Source organism: Macaca nemestrina, chromosome 7 (assembly GCF_043159975.1).
Source record: "Macaca nemestrina isolate mMacNem1 chromosome 7, mMacNem.hap1, whole genome shotgun sequence".
Lineage (NCBI taxonomy): Eukaryota > Metazoa > Chordata > Mammalia > Primates > Cercopithecidae > Macaca > Macaca nemestrina.
The window spans coordinates 169,497,064-169,510,809 of NC_092131.1; the positions used below are offsets into that span (position 1 = coordinate 169,497,064).

The 13,746-nt window shown below is 39.9% G+C and overlaps 1 protein-coding gene across 7 annotated transcripts in view; it reads left to right on the top strand.

The window, feature by feature from the left end:
• The window catches only part of LOC105467273 (formin 1), a 468,877-nt gene that overhangs the window by 421,071 nt on the left and 34,060 nt on the right, over positions 1–13,746 (top strand). For 6 of the 7 annotated variants that reach the window (XR_011606208.1, XR_011606209.1, XR_011606210.1 and 3 more), the window contains exons 23-24: positions 262–713; positions 3,014–3,061. The gene's annotated coding sequence lies outside the window, so the exon portion shown is untranslated. The remainder of the gene's footprint in view (positions 1–261; positions 714–3,013; positions 3,062–13,746) is intronic. The other variant, XR_011606213.1, reaches the window with a different exon arrangement.

Consider the following 13,746-nt stretch of genomic DNA (forward strand, 5'->3'; position numbering starts at 1 on the left):
AAAGGCTGCTAACATTTTTAAGAAACATTATTAGGGTTGTGTTCTGAATTACAACACCCATGTGAGGGTAGAGGCCTGGGTGTCATAAAGACTTTGGAAAAAATACCAGCACACCATAGGAAGAATCTCATTTCTGGTCTAACCAAGATTTATTCTCCCCTGCTTAGTTAATGAGTATACATTTTTGCCTAGTCTTTAAATAGTCTATGAAGCTGATGCTCCAACTAACATCTGTTTTTGTGTTTTGTGTTCCTGTAACAGAATACCTGAGAATGGTCAATTTATAAACAGAAATCTGTTGTCTAACAGTTCTAGAGACTGAGAAGTCCAATATGGCACCAGCATCTGGCAAGGACCTTCTTGCTGCATCATCACATGGCAGAAGGCAAAAGGCCACAGAGGCAAGGGGGGCCCTAGCGTTTTTCATAACTGCATTAATCCCACCCATGAAGATGAAGCCCTCATAGCCTCATCACTTCTTAAAGGTCCCATGTCTTAATACTGTTACAATGGCAATTAAACTTTAACATGAGTTTTAGAAGGGACATTCAAACCATAGCACAGGTTTTTAATCCCTGAGGCTAAATCTTCTCCTCCAGATCAGCTGCCCACTTTCACCTTGCTGTGAGTGTCATTACGGAAATAAAAGACTTTACAGTTCTCCACTGGCCCTTCATGCACATGAGATGCCACTGAGTCCAAATCTTCTGAAGGTAATGTCTGCTTCATGCCCATCATTGTGTAATGATAAATAGTAGGAGAAAATAACTTTATTAGTTATTAATTGCTGTATAACAAAATACCCCAAAATTTTAGTGCATTAATGCAACAGTATTACTCATTTCTCTTGGCTTTTGTTGATCAAGAGTTTGAGAAGGGCTCAGCTGTACTATTCTCACTTGGAGTGTCTCATAAGGTTGTAGCAATATGTTTGTTGACATATCTGTCATCTAAACATCATAACATGTTTATCAACATATCTGTCAACAACTAAAAAAATTATTAATATGAGTCTGTTATCATCTGAAAACTGGATGGCTTGAGTGGGACTGGAAGATGCACTTTCCAGTTAGCTGACTCAGCTGGCAAGTTGGTGCTGGCTCTAAGCTGGAAGCCTCAGTTCCTCTCCACATGGCCCCGTCTTGAGTGGTCCAAAGTGAAACATGTAATGTTCTTTCTGACCAAAGCTCAGAAGCTGGTCAGTTTCATCATATTAAGCTATTTATAAATCATCTGTGCAGACTGGGGAAGTGAGGAACTAGACTCTACCTCTTGATGGAAGAATGTCAATGCCACATTGTAAGAGCATGTAAGATGGGATGTCTATTGGTGAGACCATCTTTGGAAAATACAATCTGTCACAGCAGCTTGCCCCGTGTTTTTCTCTCTAGTCTTTCTCCTCCTTCCCTTGTTCTAATTTTTGTCCTAAAACTAGGTTTTAGATTTCTTTTTCAAAATTTTTCCCACTTTTCCCCAAATCTTCCCTCCCTCAATCTGCATATTGGAGCATAGACATGTTTGTCTTGCCTCTCTGGAATAGAGGCCCTCTTTACCTTGAAGAAAGTGAAATGTATCCTAACTAGTGGAGGAAATAACTGACTTTATATTTTATAAGTGACTTTACAAACACTGATTGAGAAAAGAAGGACTCAAAGATGATCCTAGGATTTTACTTTAAAATCATAAGCCTGTATTGTTTATCATATGTCTAGGAAAGATGATGATCCCTGCTAAAGCTGGGTCTTGGCCAGTAAGTAAATGAAATCACACCTTTTCAGTGGCTTGAAATATTCCATTGACTATTATAATAATAGTATATATGTATTAATATAATGGAATATTATTCAGCCTTAAAAAAGAATGAAATTTCAACACATGCTACATGAATGAACCTTGAAGATGTGATACTAAGTGAAATAAGCCAGTCACAAAAGGACAAATATTGCATGGCCCATGATATGGTTTGGCTGTGTCCCCACCCAGATCTCACCTTGAATTGTAATAATCTCCACATGTCAAGGACAGGGCCAGGTGGAGATAATTGAATCATGGGTGCGGTTCCCCCATACTGTTCTCATGGTAGTGAATAAGTCTCATGGGATCTGATGGTTTTATAAATGGGAGTTCCCCTGCATATGCTTTCTTGCCTGCTGCCAGGTAAGATGTGCCTTTGCTCTTCCTTTGCCTTGCACCATGATTGTGAGGCCTCCCCAGCTATGTGGAACTGTTCCTTTAAAGAGTCCATTAAACCTCTTTTTCTTTATAAATTACCCAGGCCCGGGTATTTCATCATGCAGTGTGAAAATGGACTAATAGGCCGGGCGCGGTGGCTCAAGCCTGTAATCCCAGCACTTTGGGAGGCCGAGACAGGCGGATCACGAGGTCAGGAGATCGAGACCATCCTGGCTAACACGGTGAAACCCCGTCTCTACTAAAAAATACAAAAAACTAGCCGGGCGAGGTGGCGGGCGCCTGTAGTCCCAGCTACTTGGGAGGCTAAGGCAGGAGAATGGCGTGAACCCGGGAGGCGGAGCTTGCAGTGAGCCGAGATCGCGCCACTGCACTCCAGCCTGGGCAACAGAGCGAGACTCCGTCTCAAAAAAAAAAAAAGAAAATGGACTAATACAGTCCACTTACATGTAGTACCTAGAGTAATCAAAATTATAGAGACAAAGTAGAATGGTGGTTTCCAGGGGCTGGAGGAAGAGGGAATAGGGAATTACTAGTTCATAGGTATGGAGTTTCATTTTGGGAAGATGAAAAAGTTCTGGAGATGGATGGTGGTGATGGTTGAACGACCATGTGAATGTATTTAATGCCTCTCAACTGTACACTTTAAAATGGTGAACTGGTAGGTTTTATGTATATTTTACCACAATAAAAAATAATAGTGTATACATATGTATTAAGGGCTTCCTGTATGCCAGCTAGTCTATTAAGCATTTTATATGTATTAATTTAATATGCATAATAATATTACAAAGTAAAGAATACTACTATTCCTATTTTACAGATTTTAAAAGTGAGTTTTGGAGAATTGAATAACTTTCCCATGCAGTCGGTAAGTGGCTAAAACAGAATTCAATCTAAAGAAACATTCTCAACCACGATTCTGTCTCTGTCTCTAAGGTCACAAAAATTGAATTAGCTAATTCAGGAGAAAGAAGAATGTATAGACAAACATTTTGAGGTCTTGTCACATGGGTGGTCTTATAATTTCATTTTTGAGAGATAGTAAAAATGTACCATCTAACAGGATGCTTCTTTCTCAGTCATTTTGCTCTTTAACCTTGGCTTACTTTTTGTCAAACACCTAGCCCAAGAGCATTGAAGCCACCAGCACTTCTGTAAAAGGCAAAGGAACTAACAGAATACAGTTGTATACATATATGCTTCAAGGAACAGCTCATATACATCTGCCAACACTTTCTTCCTTCTATAGGTGGGGTGAAGCAGGGCATAATACAGACAAAAAGTGAGCAGGAGCTGGTGAGAAGCACTTGAGGGACACTATGAGACTAAGAGGAGCAGCCATCTAATCCACCCTTGAGTTGTTATCCTAAAGTAGCCTCATAGTGAATCAGTCTGCAAATATATCTAACAAAGTAGAACAATGTCCTAGCCATGGAAAAAAAATGTTTAAAGAAAATTGGATCATACACTACCCAGAATTTCCCAGCACCATCTACCAATATTGTGGCTATGTCATTGCTTGATCTGAAGCCAAAATGAGACCCAGTTGGAGCTGATTCAGGGTTATTTTGAAGATATTTGCCACTGAAATTAAATCTTCTGTTGAAAGAACCACAACAGATAGTTGTCCTCAATTTTCTTACGCTGGCCAGAAATAGAAGGAAAGAGAAAAATCCTTCAAGAATGAAAATGCCTTCCCTCATACTTCAAGTTCTAGAAAACATAAGAGTTACCAGATTATTCAGTCACTTTGCCTGACCTTCTAAGACTCCCAGCCTAGTTCCAAAGATCAAAATGGTTTAGCTACCTCTGGGAAACCATTGCATTTGGGGGGATTTGTCCCACAGAAGAATTTTGGCCTAAGTCGTGGGAAGAGAGTGCTGATTTACAAAGTGAAAACACCTCTGCTCTTTAGCTTCTGCTTCTGATTTAGTGTGAGAGAGAGGAGAACATGAAGGACCCCACCAAGGGCTCTCCCAGTGGCCCATTACAAGCCTCTCCAAAGAGGTCCTTTCTGATATAAGAGCCCGCTCATCTCACTGGATCCCCATGTAAAATTTAGTGGTAACTTAGAGAAAAATGGCCTCCTAAAATACACATTTTTATTGATATGTCCTCTAATGAGAAGTCATGACCCTAAGAAAACTGTAGGGGCAGCACAACATAAGGAAAGATCATGGCCTTTGTGATCAGACCCAATCTTATATCCCAGCTCTGCCACTTACTAACGTGGTGACCTGATGCAAGTTACAGCACTTTAAGCCTCAGATGCCTCATCTAAAAATAGGAATTAAAAAATATCTCAAATGGATTGTATAAGGTTGTCAAGGGTTCTTAATGGACACACACACAAAAAAATATTGTCAAGGGTACAAAGAAATAATGCAAAAATGTGTGACACAAAGCAATAAACATTATTTTCTTCTTTCATTTAAGAATAGTGGCATGAGTGGTGTAAGGTTAGAGAAAACTAGGTCCATGCATGTCTGTGTCTTTTCACAGTGTCAGGCTTTTATTCATGTTATTTCAATCACAAAAGCCACAGGCTACATGGAGTTTCCAAGGAGGCAATTCTTCGTACTATTTTCTTTTCACTCAGTAGTCAGAACCAGGGCATGCAGGCTCAAGCCACTCTACAAGTCAGTTAATATTTCAAACCATAGATAATAGCATATTTAATTAATATATAAATGTTATAGGTTAAATACCTTACAGCAAAGTAATATTTAACATCAAGAGAAAAAAGAGATAGGAGAAAGGGTTAATGAACAAGTCCAGGGGGAGCTATGACGACAAAAGGAGTCCTGGTTGCGTTTGGGTGGTTCATAGGTGATATGGTTTGGCTGTGTCCCCACCCAAATCTCAACTTGAATTGCATCTCCCAGAATTCCCATGTGTTGTGGAAGGGACCTAGGGGGAGGTAATTGAATCCTGGGGTTCCATCTTTCCTGTACTATTTTCATGATAGTGAACGAGTCTCACGAGATCTGATGGGTTTATTAGGGGTTTCCACTTTTGCATATTCCTCATTTTTCTCTTGCCGCTGCCATGTAAGAAGTGCCTTTCACCTCCTACCATGATTCTGATGCCTCCCCAGTCATGTGGAAGTGTAAGTCCAATTAAATTTCTCTTTTTTTCCCAGTCTTGGGTATGTCTTTATCAGCAGCATGAAAATGGACCAATACAGTAAATTGGTACTGGTAGAGTGGGGCGTTGCTGAAAAGATACCCGAAAAAATGTGGAAGCATCTTTGGAACTGGGTATCAGGCAGAAGTTGGAACAATTTGGAAGGCTCAGAAGAAGACAGGAAAATGTGGGAAAGTTTAGAACCTCCTAGAGACTTGTTGAATGGCTTTGACAAAAATGCTGATAATGATATGGACAAATAAAATCCAGGCTGAGGTGGTCTCAGATGGAGCTGAGGAACTTCTTGGGAACTGGAGCAAAGGTGACTCTTGTTATGTTTTAGCAAAGCGACTGGCAGCATTTTGCCCCTGCCTTAGCGATCTGTAGAACTTTGAACTTGAGAGAGATGACTTAGGATATCTGACGGAAGAAATTTCTAAGCAGCAAAGCATTCAGAAGGTGACTTGGGTGCTGTTAAAAGCATTCCATTTTAAAAGGGAAATGGAGCATAAAAGTTCAGAAAATTTGCGGCCTGACAATGCAGTAGAAAAGAAAAACCCATTTTTTGAGGAGAAATTCAAGCTGGCTGCAGAAATTTGAATAAGTAACAAGGAGGTGAATGTTAATCCCAAAGACAATGGGGAAAATGTCTCCAGGGCATGTCATAGGTCTTCACAGAAGCCGCTCCCATCACAGCCTAGGAGGAGCAAATGGTTTTGTGGGCCAGGCCCAGGCTCCCCATGCCGTGTGCAGCCTAGGGACTTGGTGCTCTGTGTCCCAGCTGCTCCAGCCATTGCTAAAAGGGGCCAAGGTACAGTTTAGTCCATGGTTTCAGAGAATGCAAGCCCCAAACCTTGGCAGCTTCCGTGTGGTGTTGAGCCTGCAGGTGCACAGACGTCACGAATTGAGGTTTGAGAACCTACCCCTAGATTTCAGAAGATGTGTGAAAACGCCTGGATGCCTAAGCAAAAGTTTGCTGCAGGGGCGGGGCCCTCATGGAGAACCTCTGCTAGAGCAGTGCAGAAGGGAAATGTGGGGTCGGAGCCCCCACACAGAGTCCCTACTGTGGCACTGCCTAGTGGAGCTGTGAGAAGAGGGCCACCGTCCTCCAGACGCCAGAATGGTAGATCCACTGGCAGCTTGCACTGTGCGCCTGGACACTCAACACCAGCTGGTGAAAGCAGCCAGAAGGGAGGCTGCTCCCTGCAAAGCCACAGGGGCGGAGCTGCCCAAAACCATGGGAAGCCACCTTTTGCATCAGAGTGACCTGGATTTGAGAACTGGGGTTCTCAAAATTTGGAACTTTAAAATTTGACTGCCCCACTGGATTTCAGACTTACATGGGTCCTGTAATCCCTTCGTTTTAGCCAATTTCTCCCGTTTGGAATGGCTGTATTTACCCAATATCTGCACCCCCATTGTATCTAGGATGCAACTAGCTCATGATTTTATAGACTCATGAGCGGAAGAGACTTACCTTGTCTCAGATGAGACTTTGGACTGTGGACTTTTGGGTTAATGCTGAAATGACTTTGGGGAACTGTGGGAAGGCATGATTGGTTTTGAAATGTGAGGACATGAGATTTGGAGGGGGCCATGGGTGGAATAATATGGTTTGGCTGTGTCCCCACCCAATCTCAACTTGAATTGTATCTCCCAGAATTTCCACGTGTTGTGGGAGGGACCCAGGGGGAGGTAATTGAATCACAGGGATCGGTCTTTCCCGTGCTATTCTCATGATAGTAAGTCTCACGAGATCCGATGGGTTTATCGGGGGTTTCTGCTTTTGGATCTTCCTCCTTTTTCTCTTGCTACCACCATGTAAGAAGTGCCTTTCACCTCCCGCCGTGATTCTGAGGCCTCCCTAGCCATGTGTAAGGTATGTCTCAGTCTCAGGTATGTCTTTATCAGCAGCGTGAAAATGGGCTAATACAGTGGGTCTTGCAAGGAAGAGCGTCTGAGGTGGCACAGCCTTCAGTGGGAGATGCCAAGTATTAACTGCAAGCCTGTGTCAGTTAAGATGGCTGTTTTAAGCTCCTGAAGGCTTAATTTTTTTTATAGTCACAGTGTCTTCTGGTGAAAACTGATAGTGGAAGAGTTTGTTTGTTTGTGACCATATCTAGTTGGATGCAATCTTTATTTCTTTATATGTTTATTAAACAAAACATGTTATCCATATTGGCAAAGTGCCCTATGGAATATAAAGTAAAGTCTTTTTCTAAGATGGAGTTATGTCACAGGTGCTCTACACAAACAGCCAATATTGTTTTTCCTGGGCCATCCCCTTTTGAACTTCGCAATTGGAAAATATTGGCTCATCTCCTGAGCCTAAACCTTGTCACTCGATTGCTCAGTTTGCATGTGAGTTGATTCATCCTGGCCTTCCCCGTTCGTCTAGGGGTGAGATACTCTTTCAGTTCTAGTTAGCCCACAACAGTACTTTATTTATTCACTTGGACGTTTTGCATTTCAATTTCCACATTCGTTTAGACCAGATGATTTTTAAGTTTCTCTTTAAGCAGCTATTGTAGAAAGCACCGTGTGAGCTCCCGTCTTCAAGACCTACAGTATACCAAAGAGGAAACACACCATTAATAAAAATGAATGGGCATTTACAGTAAACACATAATATTTGGGAAGAGGCCATTGACGCTTAGAGCTGAAGACTGGCTCTTTAGACATTTCTCTTGAAGAACGGCAAAAAAGAGAGAGCCTATTCCAGGTAGCGTAATGACCCATGTGGGAAGCAGACAGTAAATACGGAAACCCTATAACCACATTTGCAGTAAATCAAAGGATATGGCAGGGTGTTGTCCAGACAACAGGAATGTGTGTATGTAGTTTCATCCTGTGTCGAGGCATGGTAGGTAAGATGGGTCTCCTCTTCACTGAGAGCAACAAGAAAAGAAAGAACATTTTTTAAAATTTACTAGAAAGACTTTACAAAGTAAAAATTACTGAACTAAGGTTTGAGAGAAGATCAAAGAGAGAAAGATGACATTTGGCATTGCTTTCCACCCGGGGATTATAAAAAAGGTTACTGAGCGGCTGGGAAACTTTGAGGTGTTAGAGGTGCAAAAGTGAGATCAGGCACCATTATGTTTAAAGCTGATAAAATCACCTTGTTTTGGGCTAAGGGAGTGGTTCTCAAGTACCAGGGGACTCTTGGCAATGTCTGGAGACATCTTCGATAGTCAGGACTGGGAAGGGATGCCGTTAGCAACTAGTGGGGAGAGGCCAGGGAAGCTGCTAAACTTCCTACAAGGCATAGGACATCCCTTCCACAATAAACAATTATCAGACAGAAGTTTCCATATTCCTGAAACAAGGTGACACCAGATGACTAGTGCTCTCAAGTGCCTGGAACAACAACAACACAATCCTTTCTGGAGGTATATAATGTCATCTTACATCTGTACAAACAAACCAATTTTTCAAATAAAATTTGTGTCACACAATCAAGGATAAACCAGCATACAAGGAAACAACAGTCATGAATGAGAATTAGGAAGCATGCTCGATAGAACCAAACATGCATAGGCTTCACATATTGAAGCTATCAGCTTACAATGTTCAAGGAGAAAAAAGGAAACGATTGGAAATTTTGGCAAAGAACTGAAAACCATGAAAGATTACAGGGCTAATTTGGGAGAAAGAAAAATTCTAAAACCAAAAAATGCAATAATCCCAATTAAGAATGCCCAGGATGGGCCGGGCGCAGTGGCTCACGACTGTAATCCCAGCACTTTGGGAGGCCGAGGCGGGCAGATCACAAAGTCAAGAGATCAAGACCATCCTGGCTAACACGGTAAAACCCGTCTCTACTAAAAATACAAAAAAAAAATAGCCGGGTGTGGTGGTTGGCGCCTGTAGTCCCATCTGCTGGGGAGGCTGAGGCAGGAGAATGGCGTGAACCTGGGAACCTGAAACTGTGAATGCAGTGAGCCGAGATCGCGCCACTGTACTCCAGCCTGGGCGACAGAGCAAGACTCTGTCTCAAAAAAAAAAAAAAAAAAAAAAAAAAATGCCCAGGATGGGTGTTACAGCAAATTAGAAATAAAGTAATAGAGAATTGGTAAACTGAAAAGCAAGTCCAAAGAAACAATCTAAAATGAAACTCAAAAGAGATGAAACATTGAACAGAAGGTAAGAAAAGTAAAGGATACAGTGAGAACAAAAGTATAAAGCTATATTAGCAGGATTGATGGCGAAATGTTCCAAAACTAAAGCAAAACATCAGCCAACAGATTCAGGAAGCTGTTGGAAACCCAAGCAGTATAAAGGAAAAGAAATTCACTCCTAGATGCATCCTAATTAAACTTCAGGAAAACAGAAATAAAAATAAAATTCTAAAGGCATCCAGGGAAAAAAAGACATTAAAATCAAACAGTTATTATACAGGTTGAGCATCCCTAATCTGAAATGCTCCCAAATCCGAAACTTTTGATCACTGATACGACGTTATATGTGGAAAATTCCACACTTGACCTCATGTGATGGGTTGTAGTCAAAATGCGGATGCACAACCTCAGTTTATTTAGGATTCCCAAGGGAAAACAGACCATCCAGCAGAATGCCTCCTCATTCCTAGAGGACCCACTTCCTGGTCTCTCAACTGCTTCTGATGTTTCTTCTCATCTAAAAAGTTAAAATTCAGTATATAGGAACCTTTTAATCAAAACACGCAGCAAAGGTAGAGATTGAAAACCTGCCGTTTGTGGTTGCTATTGTTTAAAAACTGATATAGGTATTCTGGTGACGCTACTGTGCTGCTTAGTTACCCTGAACATTATTTTTTCACTGCCTTCACGGTACCTCCTACTTTTTACTGCTAGGTACTTGTGTGAGTAAGTGTAAGAAAATGATTGCTTATCAGTTACATATAAATTCAGTCAGGAAAGATGGTGATGCCAAACAACCACAGATTGTCCATACAGGTGGCTGAGAGAGCGGCACCTATGCTTCCGGATGGTTCCATGTAAACAGACTTTGTTTCATGCACAAAATTATCAAAATATATAAAATTACCTGCAGGCCATGGGTTTAAGGTGTATATAAAACATAAATGAATTTCACATTTAGACTTGGGTGTCATCCCCAAGATACATAAATGAATTTCACATTTAGACTTGGGTGTCATCCCCGAGATATCTCATTATATATGTGCAAATATTCCAAAATCCAAAAACATTTGAAATCTGAAAAACTTGTGGTCCCAAGTATTTTGGATAAGAAAAACTCAACTTGGCCGGGCGCAGTGGCTCACGCCTGTAATCCCAGCACTTTGGGAGGCCGAGACGGGCGGATCACGAGGTCAGGAGATCGAGACCATCCTGGCTAACACGGTGAAACCCCGTCTCTACTAAAAAATACAAAAAACTAGCCGGGCGAGGTGGCGGGCGCCTATAACCCCAGCTACTCGGGAGGCTGAGGCAGGAGAATGGCGTGAACCTGGGAGGCGGAGCTTGCAGTGAGCCGAGATCCGGCCACTGCACTCCAGCCTGGGTGACAGAGCGAGACTCCGTCTCAAAAAAAAAAAAAAAAAAAAAAAAAAAAAAAAAAAGAAAAACTCAACTTATAGTAGGATGGTAGATTTAAACTCATATTTGTAATTATGTTAAAGGTAAATTTATATGCCCCAATTAAAAGACAAATTCCATGAGAATTGATTTCTTGGGAAGACCAAAAATCTTTACAGTTATTGATGGGATATATAAAGATTCAGAAAGGGTGAGAGTGCAAGGATAAAAAACGTATAAATATACCATTTAAAGTTACAAAAACCAGATCGTTAGCTGATTTCTCGAGTGAAAGCATGAAATCCAGAAGATAATTATATGATTTATTCAGTGCTCAAACGACACACACACAAAAGAGAAAATTTGTCACCTGAAGCCCTGCCCTAAATTGATACAGTTACATTAATATTCACAAAAGTATACTTTAAGGAAAAAAGCATTATTGTACATTAAAAGGAACACTTCACATTGAGAAAAGGCTTAACTTACTAGGAAGATAAAACAATTTCATTTTGTATTTATGTAATGGCATAGTCTCAGAATATTTAATAGAAAAATAGAATTATAAGGAGAAACAGAAAAAGCCACCCAGCACTGTGGGAGTAACTGGCAGAACACACAGAAAGAAATTAGAAGGAAGTAAGATCATGAACAGCATGATTAATATATTGATCTAATCTACGCATATAGAACACAACACTCAACAACTGTCTAAGCACATACAAAATGTTTACAAAAATTGACTGTGTTGGATCATAAGCAACTCTCAGCAAATTTAAAATAACTGAAACTATAAAATATGTTCTGTGAAAGCAAAGCAATTAAAATGGAGATAACTTTTTAAACTAGAAAATTTCTATATAAACAGTAAGAAATGTTCTTCTAAATGACCAGTGGGTAAAAAGAAATCACAATGAAAATTTAAAAATATTTTGAGCTGAGAGATAATATTTTGCATGGAAAAACTTGTGTAATAGAGCAAAGTCAGTGTTTTGCAGGGAGGTTATAATCATAAGTGTAATATTACAAAAGATGATTAAATATTAATCTCAAGAAATTAGGCATGCTATAACAAAAGTACCTAAGGGGAAAAAAGAAATTAGACAAATAACAATATATAGAATCAAAAGAAAGTAAAGAATGAAATAATTAAAATAGAAAATAGGATTAACACCAAAAGTTGATTTTTTAAAGTCTAATAAAGTTTTTAAACCATTGGCAAGACTAAATGAAATGAGAGCATGAGAACCAATATGGGAAAGCAGGAACAGAGGACACCAAAACAATGGAAGAATATTTCATGTTCATAGATGGGAAAAATTAATATTGTTGAAATGTCCAGACTACCCAAAGCAATCTACAGATTCAGTGAAATCCCTATCAAAATACCAATGACATTCTTCAGAGAAATAGAAAAAACAATCCTAAAATTTATACAAAACCACAAAAGATCCAGAATAGCCACAGCTATCCTAAGCAAAAAGAACAAAACTGGAGGAATTATATTACCTGACTTCAAATTATACTAGAGAGCTATAGTAACCAAAACATGGTACTGGCATAAAAACAGACACATAAACAATGGAACAGAATAGAGAACCCAGAAACAAATCCACACACCTACAGTGAACTCATTTTTGACAAAGGTGCCAAGATCATACACTAGGGAAAAGACAGTCTCTTCAATAAATGGTGCTGGAAAAACTGGATATCCATAAGCAAAAGAAGGACACTAGATCCCTATCTCTTACTACATACAAAAATCAAATAAAAAATTGATGAAAACGTAAATCTAAGACCTCAAACTATGAAACTACTACGAGAAAACTTTCGGGAAAATCTTCAGGACATTGGTCTGGGCAAAGACTTCTTGAGCATTATCCCACAAGCACAAGCAACCAAAACAAACATGGGCAAGTGAATCACATCAAGTTAAAAAGCTTCTGCCCAGCAAATGATACAACCAGCAAAGTGAAGAAACAACCCACAGGATGAGAGAAAATATTTGCAAACTACTTCTTTGACAAGGAATTAATAACCAGAATATATGAGGAGCTCAAACAACTGTATGGAAAAAAAAATCTAATAATCTAATCAAAAGATGGGCAAACAATTTGAACAGACATTTCTCAAAAGAAGACATACAAATGGCAAACAGGCATGTGAAAAAGGTGCTCAATATCACTGATTATCAGAGAAACGCAAATTGAAACTACAATGAGATATTATCTCACCCAAGTTAAAATGGCTTATATCCAAAAGACAGGCAATAACAAATGCCAGCAAGGATGTGGAGAAAAGGAAACACTTGTACACTTTTTGGGAATGTAAATTAGTACAACCACTGTGGAGAACAGTTTGGAAGTTCTTTAAAAAACTAAAATTTGAGCTACTATATGACCCAGCAACCCCACTGTTGGGTATATACCGAAAAGAAAGGAAATCAGTATGTTGAATATTTGTCTTCACTCTGGTGTTTGCTACAGCACTGTCAGAACTGTTTACAATGGCTAAGATTTAGAAACAAGCTAAGTGTCTATCAACAGATGAAGAGATAAAGAAAATGTGGTACATATACACGATGGAATACTCTTCAGCTATACAAAAGAACAAGATCCAGTCATTTGCAACAACATGAATGGAATAGAGATCATTATTCCAAGTGAAATATGCCAGGCACAGAAAGACAAATATCACATATTCTCATTTGTCTGTGGGATCTAAAAATCAAATCAATTGAACTCATGGACATAGAGAGTAGAAGGATGGTTACCAGAGGTTCTAAGGGGAGTGTGGGGCCAGGAGGTGGGCAGGGGTCGAAGGTGGGAATGGTTAAAACAAACAAACAAAAAAAGAAATCAAGATGAAAGAAGGGAACCATGGAACATCAATGTAGAGCCAGTAGAAG